This window comes from Bombus terrestris, chromosome 2, assembly GCF_910591885.1.
Source record: "Bombus terrestris chromosome 2, iyBomTerr1.2, whole genome shotgun sequence".
Classification (NCBI taxonomy): Eukaryota; Metazoa; Arthropoda; class Insecta; order Hymenoptera; family Apidae; genus Bombus; species Bombus terrestris.
The window spans coordinates 18,254,092-18,267,693 of record NC_063270.1 but is presented as its reverse complement, the minus strand read 5'-3'; the positions used below and the strand labels follow the sequence as shown (position 1 = coordinate 18,267,693).

The 13,602-nt window shown below is 43.3% G+C and overlaps 1 long non-coding RNA gene across 1 annotated transcript; it reads left to right on the top strand.

The window, feature by feature from the left end:
- The first annotated feature begins 1,112 nt into the window (after positions 1-1,112).
- LOC125386117 lies at positions 1,113-12,633 on the top strand. The gene is made up of 5 exons (XR_007225989.1): positions 1,113-3,983; positions 4,080-4,295; positions 4,347-4,496; positions 4,571-4,662; positions 12,280-12,633. It is a non-coding gene; the product is annotated as an uncharacterized LOC125386117 (long non-coding RNA).
- Positions 12,634-13,602: the final 969 nt, after the last annotated feature.

The following is a 13,602-nucleotide window of genomic DNA, read 5'->3' as shown; positions in this document are numbered from 1 at the left end:
TGGATTCGGCGAGTGTTCCACTTCGGTTCGGAGCGCATATTAAAATCCGTCCTTCATTCTTCGAGGAAACGTGTGCAGAAAGATACAAGTATCGGTTGTGGCTGCGGCATACGGTGGCGAAAGAGAAGAAAAAGGACAACACCCTTAATGGGAAATTTGTGTTTAATCCGCGTGTTGACAAGAGAGGGATTCTGCCGAGCGTAACAGAGCGTTCACGGATGATCCACCTTTTCCCGAGGCAAACTCCTTCTTCGGAACGATGAAATTCAATCCGTAACTGGGAGGATTCTCTCTCGTTAGGGATTACGCCTTTCGCTCCTTAAAATCCTGCCCTCCGCCTCGCCGGACCGTATTGTCCCTCCGTAATAAGGTATTTTAATTGGTGGTTGTTATTATGTTCAGCAGCTGGGCCGGCTGCTGCCTCTCTTCTTGGGCTACCTTCGGGCTACCTTCGAGCTACCTTCGACATAATCCGGAACGGAAGGAGCGGTGGCAAAAAGGAGAATCGAAAGTAGGAAAAAGAAGAAGGAAGAAGAAAAAGGGGAGAGGAAGAAGTAGGAATAAGAGACGGCCTCTCCTTCTGGTTGTTATGTCCTTCAGGAAACAAAAACGGAGACGCTGACCGGGAGAAGAATGAAAAGGGAAATGAAACGAAGTTCGCTAGCCAGCGAGGAAGAGAAAGAGAGAGAGAGAGAGAGAGACAGACAGAGAGAGAGAAAGAGAGACAGGTTAAGACCTTGGCTACCATAATACTCGCTACCATATACAACATAGCGCACAGAGGAAAGACAGCATCGGTTCGTACGTCGGTGACCGAGGGTCAACCAGATACCAAGCGGGCTCTGTGTTTCGAATGCCTCGCGCCCGATTAATTGCACGACGGCGAAGATTTATCGGGCGGGGAGAGAGCACGACTGAAACGGTATTCCGGCGCTCGTTCTTTGCCGCGGTAATTGCCCGGTACCGATTACTAATTGCTCGTACTCTCGAGCCCACGGTGCAGGTTGACCGATTTGGGGAACGTCCTCGCGATGAAAATGCCAAGAAGCGAGGCACGCCCCGGTGACGACTAACATGGTGAAAGTATTTCGTTCCGCTTACAACAGGTTGGTCAACGATCTTTTCGAGTGGCTACTACTAATGAATCGAAGAATCTTTTTACAAGATGTATCGAGGATTGTGTCGGAGTTGTGAAATTTCTTACGAACGGTTGATTTATCGTCGATCATTTAAAACAAATTGGCATTTATTTAACGTGGATCGATAGTATCAACGGTGAAAATTTTTCCACGTTTCTGGTCGCTTGTAAACAATGAACGTTCCGAAAGTGTAGCCCTCAGACAACTGGAACTTTCGAAAATGAAGTTCGAAAGCCACGGTGTAGCACTACCCCTGCAGGGGCGCATATTTGAGTAGCCATTAACGGCTTTGGCGCGGTTGCTTGTCAGTCGATAAAAGTTTTCATCGTGTCTTTCTTCCACTGTCTCCTTCGCTCTCTCTTTCTTATTGCCTTTCTCTTCGTTCGTTCCGTCTTTCTTCTCTTCGCTCGACTCTCTTCCCTTGTTTCTCTCTGTTCGTCCCTGTCTTGCCACGATGATTCACAATTTCGCCGTCTTCTTTACTCGCTATCTGAAAATTCAGCCAAAGCGAAACTCCAAACGACGGACCGCGTCCTCGGTTACCAGGATTTCCATTCGTGATAGAAGCGGCGTAAGTGTCGGTGCGTTAATAGACTTGAGCTTAACTTCTCTACTAATGGTCGGCACGGTCAAATTTGATATCCATTAAGCATAATGAGATAATAAAGTCGCCGAATGGTCGTCGTTGAATTAATGGTTAAGTAAAATAAGGATGCTCGAGGCAGCGCGGTTAAATTCATCTCTCCATTATGGTTCCCTGTTTCCTATAGCAACACGTAAAACCCGCGTATTCGCAGCGTGTCTTTCAATTTATTTCACTCGTTTTACTTAAATTTCTACCAGTTTTATCACACGAGAAGCAGACAATTCGTTTACGCTCCTGTTTCGTTCTACGATAAAGAGTTACGTAGAAATTTGAACCGCGTTAAATAGCTCTCCTGAAATAGTTCTTTGCCTAAGATATGTCGAGTTGTTTGTTTCAGCGATGGCGTTCATTCGATCCTCTCAAATTTATGCCCGGCACGAAGTAAATGCATAGAAACGCGAACCGCGAAATGTCAGAGAAACGAAATAACATTCAGTAGTTTTGAGGGTTAAAGTGCTGTTAGTAACAATGCAATACGTAGCTATGCATGGTCAAAGCAACTATTCGAAATACCAGTCGCGATAGATTCGTTGTATAAAGTGTACTCTTGTAGAATTCTAGAAATAATTCGTTTATCCAATACTATAGCGAAAAAATGTAGATACAAAAGGGAATAGTCGGTATTCAAAATTCGTCAAAAGAATCTATCAAACCCGTTACAAATCAGTTGGAAAATATTATTCGACGTGATAAAAATCATCGCTACATCGGACATTTGACTTTCACGAATGGTGATCTCATGTTACGCGAGCATAGAATTCGCTTTGTATCAAAGAATATACATGACACTGGCGAATAAATAAATGCAGATTTCTGCGAGGATTTTTCATTATCCGCGGATACGAGCGGGCCGGACACGCGTCATAAATCAGCGGTACTCTCGCGTTCGTAGAAAAATAAATGAACTTTTACGAAGTTTCGTTCGTCGCTCGAAACTCCATGGACACCGCGTATATCACGTTGTCATTCCGGTCGTCGTGATTCTGGGATGCGGAAAAGTGTGAGTGAGCGAATGAGCGAACGAGAGGCAGGAAGAGAGAAAGGGAGGAAGAGAGAGAGAGAGAGAGAAAGATAGAGAGAATGAGAAGCACAAATTAGATTAAAGCTCGATAATTAAAACTAGAGGTTCGACGGTGTAATCTGCTGATGAAAATCTGCTCGTGTTTTGCCTCGCGCCGCCACTGCTATCCGTAGCCAGTTTCGATTTTATTTAAAACGCGTTAAACAACTACGTTGCGGTTAATGCGACCATCCATAAATCGTTCGACTGGGATAAAAGTTATCTACCTGTCGCGGGCGATCATTTGGCAATGCGTTATTGCGCTTTAGTCACTTATTCAACGAGTATTTTTAGCTGTAGGACCAATGGATTAACGAAACTCTCCAGGTGAACCGAAATTTATGGCGATACACAGTAACAAAGAAAATAGCATATTATTAACGCTGCGCAATAAATTACACCGGATCATCTTTATATTATTATATGACGACGTTATGTATCTCTTGAAAGATAAAGTTTTCAATTCTGCGATATGAGAATCATTTACTAAAGGGATAAAAAAAGGAAGCAAAATATCGCGAAGACATTTTTCTTTTTTATTTGATTGATCTCGTGTTCTCGTTCGTCTCGCAATAAATGCTGGCCAACGTTTTCACCGGATCTAAGGTGATCGGTACAAGCCGGTACCTTTATTTTTCGCTAGTAATTTTAGCGAAAACAACAGGAAGCAATAATATTGGTACTGAACGTCAAGATCGAGGCAAGAATTCAACGAACCGAGCTGGAATTGGTCACCTCGACGACGATCAATCTTCTACTTAAAATCGCGAAAATAAACGGGCGTGCCCGGCCGTGGTCGACTCGATATTGGTTTTCGATTTTGTTTTCTCTACAACTTGCAGGGTACGTGATCTTCCACGCGCCATCATCCGGATCGCCAGGTAGATTGGCCACGGTGAATTAACAACCTTATCAAAACGGCTACAAAATTCTTCGAAAACGATATTACTTGGCTACGATATAGCCAACCTGTATTTCAAATCCGTGTAGATCTTCGACGAAGAAAAATAAACCGTACGAGATATTGAATTAGCTGTCTCGATCAAGTTAATAGATATACATAAATCGCGGTCATAATATTCGTTTTCGTGAATTGCCGTCAACGATATGGCTGAGAGAAAGCTTCTTTTATTTCACGGTAAGAGTACGTTGCTCGTGATCGCGAACTTTGAATTACTAAAAATTTTGTTTACGTTAAATAGCTACCTATATTTAAGTGTCTTTAAATTGGCAGATAAAATCAGAAATCGCAGGAGAGGAGGGAAATTACAAAGCAGTCTGGCAAAATTTGTCTTCCGCTGCTTTCACAAGCATGTGTGTCCTGGCTTGTCAAATTGCCTGCTTCGTTTATTTTCCGCGAACTTTGATATCTCGGTGTACAAACAAGGATACGAGATAATTATTATATTTCACCGGTAAGGTGACCATACTAGTGGAGAATGGTTGGGAAGTAAGTAAGCGAAGACCATTAATTTTATTGTTCATTGAAAAATGATCTTAGTTTCAGGAACGATTAAATACGCGTGGTAAAACCCTGTTGTTTCTGCAACTATCGCTGCGTCGTAACATTTTACCGAGGTAGATTCACCTGAAAATAAGAGCTTACCATAATTGCTATTCATCACATTAAACACTGGTTCTTCGGAATGATGTAAAATTATCTTGTATGTACACATCTCGGCTGTTTAAATTACGATCTTTTCATTTCTGATATCTTCATTTCAGTGTAATTAACAAAACTGCTATTATGCGCTCAACGATTAACACGGTTGTTACGTTACAAAGTATGCTCTTAATGGAGGAATTAATCAATTTATGTGAGTCAATTCGTACGTACGAATTTATACAATCTTGATTAAATGGTAGATACCGTCATAATTCCCATGAACGATCTACTACCAATGAACGTATCAAATGAAAATTCAAGAGAATTGTTTGCTGATCCGTGTTGCGCAAACAGCATCTGTTAAATTTCGTAATCCCCCGTCCGGCCGGCCACCCCAATCTTTTCCATTTGCTTTCTAATCAATCGTCCGCCCGTTTTTTGATCTCGCCACTCGCTCGGAATTAGGAACGGTCAATATGTGCTTCGATTTCTATTACCACGAAAGAATGTGATTCTATCGGCGCGCGATGAGTTTCAAACGAAATAACAGCGGAATTCCATAGATAAAATTCTCGTTAACGGATTCCAACGTACGTGCATACACGTCTGCCCTCCGATAAATCGATTCGTCCGCTCCTTTTCTCGATTTCCGCCAATTTTGTTCGCCTGCTTTTCAACCCGTGCCACCGAATAAGGACTCGTTACACCGAACGAGCTACGATGGTGGTTGCGATTGTGATATGGAAAGCGATACAACCAGTAAAACGAACAGTCCAAATTTCTAATCATAGACAGGTGGTTGCGGGAAAATTACCGCGGAACTTGGCCGTGAATTGCATTAAGTTACGTAAGCAAACATAATATCCAATTTTATCCTGTATTTCGATGTGATTGCGTGTCTTAGTTAATCAGCTTTTACGAAATTTAAGGCGATAATTATTCTAGAATTATCCTATAGCAGCTAAGATTAATCCTCTTCATAATCGATTAGATGTAATTGATAATTAACTAAAATTTTGGTTATTATAAGGTAATCGTATAAATTAGTTGACATTTTTATTATAAGTTTCTTAGGATCCCACAAATTGTGAAATATAAGATTAGAATCAAGGTGAATAAGAATCGAATTGGTTGAACTAAAGCGTTCGATTAAAATCTCCCATCGAAGAGCAAAGTAGAGATAAACGGTTCCACAGCGTTCGGAGATTGCTTCATCGGCGAAAAACTGAGTCGACGAAAGGGGAAGCCAAAATAGATTCCGCGGAAAGCGTTTTATGCGACGTAATGAGAGAAAAATGCACAGGTCGCATGCAAAAAGAGTTGAGCAGAGTTCCATGCCGCCTGCCATCCACGACAATGGACAAAGTAAAGTGCATTTGCGGAATGTTTCACATCCTCAGACAGAGCGTTCGTTGTCTAGACTAACAAATGACTCGAAGCTTTGTGTCATTCCATTAAAAACGGCTACCGAGCTTTGTTCTGCAAGAAATGTCTGCTTAAAAACTCGAATTTTAACTTGCCGACAAACGGCTCACGCTATTCTGAACCCTCCCCCCTCCCGGATATTTTTAATTGAGATTGGACTTTTAGATATATCATCATCCAAAAATTTACCATCTTACAATTTTTCCAATCACGTTTTCTTTGCAGTAAACAAAAAGGCTTTTAATTTTCTAACCAGACTTCGTCGTAAAGTTGAGAAAAGTAATTCGTATTTTTCTAAAGTTAGAAAATTTGTTGATAACAAGGAATCGCTATTTAGTTGAAAATGAGTACACCTTTACCTTTGGATTTTTCTACTTACTATTATAATATTATTATTATACATTGAGAAATCTAAAAGAAGCTGAAATGCAAGTAAAACACCAATTTTCTGCAATAAAAAAGACTTATCTTTCTTGAATTGAAACCACGATTCATGTAACGAGTGTACGATGTTACGAAGTAAGGATTAAAGATGCCTTACATAACATGCGAAAGAGGTAACAATATTAATTTAAATCAAAGTACAGCCATGTTCAATGCGCAACTTTCTACCCCAAGCTTATTAGCCGGTAAAGCATTCATACAAGTTTGATACACAAGGAAATATCAGGAAACTCGTTGGAAACTTGTTCGAAAAGCGCAATCCTCGTCAAGCAGAATTTCGCCTCGCGTCCTTACCACTGTTACAATTACAAGCGGTGGGTAGATGGCCACGAAATTTCGTGACGCTCGATGAACGTCGAGACTGGCAGCAGGAAGCTGACAAAAAACGCGAACGCCGAGTGAATTTGTCGGGGTCAGGCGTAGTACGTGGACTAACGAGAGGAAAATTGACTAAGTTCGTAAACTGCGTTTGCTGTATTGTGGCGACCCCCATCACCGTTAATCGAGCATGCCAATCGCCCGTTTGCGAAAATGTTGCTTCATCTACGTCCGGTTCTTTGCGAACGATCGCCTCGGTTATTAGAAATAACGGGGCAGCCCTTTATTCACGGACGTCAAACGCGAGTCGTGAAACAATGCGACCGCTTCTGCGCGAAAAGGTTTCCGTCCTTGCGGAAAACAGTGGGATCGGTCGATTGCCCCGTGAAATTAACTCTCGACAGTCTCGTCGCACGCAGCTTTCCGCGTGGTCGACTCGACCGCTTGTTTCCCAGCTAATAGGATTGGCTGTCGCTATTGAAAGTTTTAGAGCCGCGACCACTGGAGAACATAAAAGCTTTTCATGACCCAGGATCAACGATTTTGAATGTTCGCGTTACTGTTTACGACGTTTCGATATTATCGTTAACCGTGAAAGTGCGTATGAAACCAATAAGAAAAGTTACAAGATAATAAGGTAGAAGAAAGAGGTCGATTAGTGGTTCGCGAAATTTTCATGAATAATTATTGGTCGTTTGACTGTTAACGTTTAGCGGTCGATACACTGAATTCGCCGGAAGACGCCAAATGCACGTTGAACTGGCCGCATTAGAGAATAATCGGTTTGCCTATTATCATGTATGTATGCACTTGCATTTGGCCCCGTTTGTGCGCATTACTACCTCCTGATCGCTCATCATTAAATCATTAACGCATTATCCATAGTAGATCTATTTTTGCTATGCCGGTTTCCCTTTCATCATTGCTAGTTAATAGACAGTTGTAATTACGATAGAAAATTTCGCAATCGTTATCGTCAATTTTTCTGCTATTACAATATACGCACGCGTGGTCTAAATACGCGTAATTTCAGTACGGTTCAGTCGATTCCACGCGTGGATAACGGATGGTAACTGTGGACGAGAACGCTTGCATTTAAATAACCCAGTTTCGCCCGAGGAACATCTCTACGATTCGTGACCAGAGTTTCGTTATTGCTATTCAAAAGTATCTGGAGAAACGGCGTTCCCAGTTAATTGACTTCGTCTAATAAACGACTCGATTCCCCATAAGACGTTCTAGACCTATCACCACAGTCTCGCTCTTGGATATCCTTACCTCGAGCCTCATCGAGTTTCTCAACGAGACACCGAAGGACCAATTAATTCGCGTTTCGTGGGGAGCTCGATTACTCCTATAAAGACTTTAGGAACGGGAAAAGCCGGCCGTCTACTCTAATTGGTCAATTTTCGCCGCTTAACGTCCAATTTATTACTATCTACAGGATCTTCCGGCTACGTCGTCGACCCCCCGAAGAAAACCGAAAACCGCTCTCCGGAGTATAATCCGATCGTCGAGTCGATAGATTGGGATCAGGACGAAGACGCCGGACGCAATGGTGGTTGGAGGTAGACAGAGGCAGGAGGGAAAGGGAAAGAGAGAACACTGGACTGCTAATTAAAATGTAAAGTAATTTCATCCCGGTTTGCGTGCCAATGGCCGAGAAACACAGTTCGTGTTTCTGCTAGTAGTTCGATCGTGGAACATACGACGATCGGCACGGCGTAGCGGCGAGATAGTGACTAATGGCCCTTCTAATTCTGACTAATTGGCCACCCTCAAGCTTCGCTCATCCCTCGTCTCACAATGGCTTGATGCTTTTGACAGGGTATATTCGTCGGATACTTAGCGACAACTGGGTGGTCGATCTTCTTTCCGAAGCCCTTGTAATCTCCCTAATTGAACTAATCTGCTGCTATGTTTCTTGCTCTTAGGATCAGTGTATTGCTTTCCCACTTAGACTGCATTTACTTGGCAATTAAATCTGATATACCTTGAGGACTATTTTGTTACGAATTGATAAAGGCAGAGGATCGAAATTCTAACGAATAAAACAAACAAATAATATAAATATCCCATAAATATCAGAAACGAGAGGATAATATACGTAGAAATATTTGGCACACGATCTTCACAGCGTTAACAAAAGGATACGCGCATTCCTCGTATCACCTGCGCAAGAATTCCTCGTGCAGAAGGAATTCATCTGAAACTTCCCAGCATTAACCTCGCTCCCATTCACGCCACTCTTCTTACAAAGTTCCTCGAAGAAGAGCCAACAGTTCGTAGGATTCCGGAAACACGGTGAAAATACAGTAGTTCGAATCGAGTTCCAGTGTACCGCGTGCTGTCTTTTATGACCCGTTAGATCGTGGACCGATTCTGAATTTCCAACTCGGTGGAATCATTAGCGCGATCTACGACGCGTCGACCGCGTTTCTGACTGGCGGTGCAATGGCATAACTGTACGTGTGGATGAGCCCGTACGACGTAGTTCAGGATATTACGGGCTGGACCGTACGCTCGGCCAAAGGAATTGGATTTCGCGTAATGCTCGTAGACTAGGGTGAGCTGCGGCCAGATAAAGGGAGATAGTCGACGGTCGAGCGAGAGAACCGACAGGAAGGTGGGGCGGAAGGGAATTGACCTAATCCAATTCGATGCGAGTTCTCGCCCACTTGATATCGCATAACAAGGGTCGGATGGCGGAACAATTTGAATACGGAATAAGATTATCGTTAAGGCAATTAATTAATGCAATCGAAGTAATTGGGGGATACGCCTGGATATGCTCAGTTGTCTGCACATTTCCACGTGAATGGAGCATTCAACTTTCTACGAAGCCTTGCCTGTGCAGAGGTACCGTCATTTCGCTTTCAAAGATTTTAAATAATCGTTCAAAAGATTTTCTAGGTGGAACGTGATATTATAAAATTGACTTGGAAAATTTCGAATTGACAAACGTGAACAGATCATCGTCTTGTTCTAGTGCTTTTATCATTCCATATCACGTGTATTTAAACGACATCGTGTTGATAATTTTACTGAAAACGAGCAATGTCAGTGTAATCGATATGAATCGAACGATAACTCAATCATTAAGGTGAAATCACGGTCTCCCGTATCCATATCCCGATCGTCTTCGATCCAATTTACCAATAGGGCTGTGTATAATTTATCTCGCGTGACAGTGGCCGTTGTCTCAATTTCTCAAAACACCGACATCCATCTTCCCTCGCCTCTGTTACGCCCTGCTCGCGCTACGTGTATTCACCTTGCGTGACTAACTTTACCGCCATGGTCCAACATAATCGCCATGGAACTCGTGAGTAATGTGCAAACTTCCATTAAGTCATTGTGTCATAAAGGTCTCAGCCGAGGCGCTCGGGCGAGAAGTAACGCCGCGCCGTTGTCGACACCGTTGGCACGGGGGAAAAGAATTCACGGCTTGGAAAGACAGCAATTCCGAAACGATTTACCAGAGTTTTCGTTCAGGTCGGTATCTCGGGACTTGTACTTCTCCCCTAGAGAACAATTTCAATTAATCTTGTAACCGAAATTCCATTTTCCACTCTGGGATCCTTAATCAATTCGACTGCTGGCTAAAAATAGCCTTAAAATCGAATCTACTCTCTCATTCCACGTTACATCCAACCACTACGATTCGCTAACATTGTTTTAAGCGAATCGATAATGGCTAACCAGGTACGTGTGATTTACACGAAATCGTTTTGCTTTTGCTTCTTCGCGCTATAGCATCGTAAAAAGATCACGGCCGACCTACATTCGTCGTTATGCTAATTAACAACTCTCCACGTAACGATCAATTCTGCCGCGTTGCTTGATACATAATTCTCCCTCGAGCGGCAAACTGGCACCTATTGTATTCTCTAACAGATAAGAAGTAGTAACACAGATCCTCCCTTTTTTCATACCCGTGCTTACGTCGTTAGGGCTTTTTGCCGCCACCGCCGTATTTAATTATTCGGCGGAGACGATTAATCAAAATCCAAACGCACAATGACGCCCGTCCACGAAGGATTTCGCAATCAATCTGCGCTATATAGTACACGTGTATGCGGGACAGATCCGTCGAATAACGTCCTTTTCGTTATATCAAAGCCCAACGAGGGCGTATTGTCTTGGCGCGAGAAGAGATCAGCGACCCTTATCTGCAGTCCTAATCCTTGCTGGACGTGCAACGGCTCATTATCCTTACATTTATTACCCGACGGCTTAAGGACTTCCCGATGGCATCGGCACACGTTCAGAGAAACGCAGAAAAACTGGCCAGTGTCCGTGCAACGCTGCCACCGCCACGGCTTGTTAACATTCTTCACGCTGTAGGTGCGGAGCTCGCCCTTCGACGGGCCTTATGGCCTCGTTCGCCACACGTTACCGTCTTCTTCGTCGTAGTCGTTGTCGTGGCCGTCGTAACGATTACGCGGTCGAATCCTGCGGCAACGAACGGAAAGGGAAAGCGAGCATAAAAAGAGGAGGAAACGAGCAGAGGGCCTGGAGAAAGGAAAAAGAAGATCGCGGACGTCTCTCGGTGGACGTGCGCGGCACACAGGTTGTGGCGATTCTCGCCTGCATGTTCTTCGTTACATCCGGTTCGTAGACTTCCTCGTCGATGCGATGACCAGGACCTCGAGCGGGGACTTTATCGCGCCGTTGAAATTTATGAACGTGGCAAATTCAAGGACTGGACCGCTCGCACCGCAGGATATAGTATAGGCGACGGGCCGAGCACCGAAGATTTATCGCGCGTTATATATAAATATATATTATATACACGTTTATATATACGCATATGTATATGTATATAGATTCTCGTATCACCAGCCACAGATTATCATTTATTTTTAAATTTACCGCTGTTTTACCACCGGATAAAGTATTATTATACCACGGATACATTTCTCATTCTACTATCCGAAAAATTAGACAAGCGAGATTGACGAGAAATCGGTGTGGATTTAAACTGATCAAATAATCAGGAAGCGTAGGTGACACGTTTTAACCGTGCCTGGGTCGTATCCGAATTCAAACGATTCGTCGAGGAAAAAAAGATAGGTGGACTGTTGGGGAAATCGATAACCAACCGACGATCCTGGCTGGATTTCCCATTCGTTCTGTCACCATCGCGACGCCGATAATTGTTCTTTCACGGTGGATTACGCTGGAAGCTCCTTGTTGCGACGTGTCCGCCGTAAATACCGTTGGAATCTGAATCGAGCTGCAGTCCGAATAATCCGTGAGGCGTGCGGCGAGAACGTCATACGCATTTGGCCGTGCGCACACGGTACACTACATTCGTTCGTCCGTAAAACCAATCGTTATTGACAATAACGACCCATTAAAACACCGAAACGTACCCGGCTCGCTCGATCCGTTTCGCGAACGCTCGTTTCATCCCCTTATCGAACGCGCGTTGCGTTCGTCGTCTATCGTCCGCGACGAATCTGTAATACCGTGATACCGCGAATCTAGCCTGGCTTAAAATATCCATTCCAACTCGAAATACTTCCTTTTCGTATGTTTTGAACCAATATGCATGCTCCAGAGTATGCACGATAGGTATGGAAAAAGTTGAATCGTCCAGCAAAGGTTGATTTCTAAACGCACGTTAATGTTGCAGAAGGGGATGAACCCGAAGCGCTGTTGCTTCGTAAGTACGGAGTTATAAATTGCTGGCCATAGACGGTACGCTGGCAACAGTCACGGTCGATTCTTGGAATGCACCACCTACAATTCCAGGAATCCTCGACTCGTTGCTCTTATAAGGAACTCTGTTTCCAGCCAATCAGAATGTTAAACGAAAATCTCTTCAGCTATTCGCAATCGGATTGAATTCGAACAATGTATCAAGCAGAAGATACGCAATATAAAAATAAATTTTTCATACTATATGTAGGTGAAATAAAATTTTATTTCTCAGTAATCTAACGTGTATCATATAAATATCAAATTAATAAATCATCCATTGATATTATATCTATTCCTATCTTACATCGCATATATTCTATTTTGTGGAATTAAACTATTGTATTAACGTATGGTAAAGCCGCGTGCATGCGAGCTCCATAGAAGCGGAACGTTGTCGTAGCAGTTGAAAACCCGGCAATTCGTTTCCATCCCTATTTTAAATTCTCATATCTGAAGCTGCTTCCACTAGCAGGAAGAAAGAGCGCGGCAGTAGCGACCGAGGAGTGAACCAACGGAGGATAGAAGAAAGATAAACAGACGCAGGAGACGGTCGACGAACAGAGACAGAAGGGGGAGAGAAAGAAAAGAGAAAGCGGAGGGAGTGAAACACGGAAGAAGAGAGAAGGATGGACGGACTGTGAAATTTCATTTCGTTAAGCTGGTTCCGTCGTGAAAGAGATTTTCCATTCCACGATCTGGCTTGCTGGCGAAAGCTGCCTCGGAGACGTATTACGATAATTTTTATCAGTTCGTTTATCAGTTGGTTCTCTCGTTGCATTTCCTGCGTACGATGGCAAAGTATCGATGGTCGCATCCCCCGCCCCCCCAAAAAAAATTTGTTTCAAACGACGAGCTAAAGAGAATGGGAAAATTCAAGAAAACATGTGTTTTACGAGTATCGCAACGAACAATGTGGTCTAATCGTAGCTTCCACGATATTATTTCTGTTGGCTTGTTTTCGCGACGTGGGGTACTATTTCATGATAATTTCGTTGCTTACTGAGCGGTAATGACGCTCACACCCGCTGGGGGTGCAATAAAATCGCGGTCGCCTTACCGTGGAATCATACAGACTGGCTACAGTGGACGAATTATTGCGATTTTTTTCTGTCTGCCAGTGCAACAACGTTTGCATACGAGGTTCTATGTAATCACGTTACGACAATTCCGAGATGAAGTGTACATTACTGTACATAGTCTATCCGCAAGAAGAGGTCGTACTTACGGGACTTTAAATCGAGACGAAGCTGTAAAG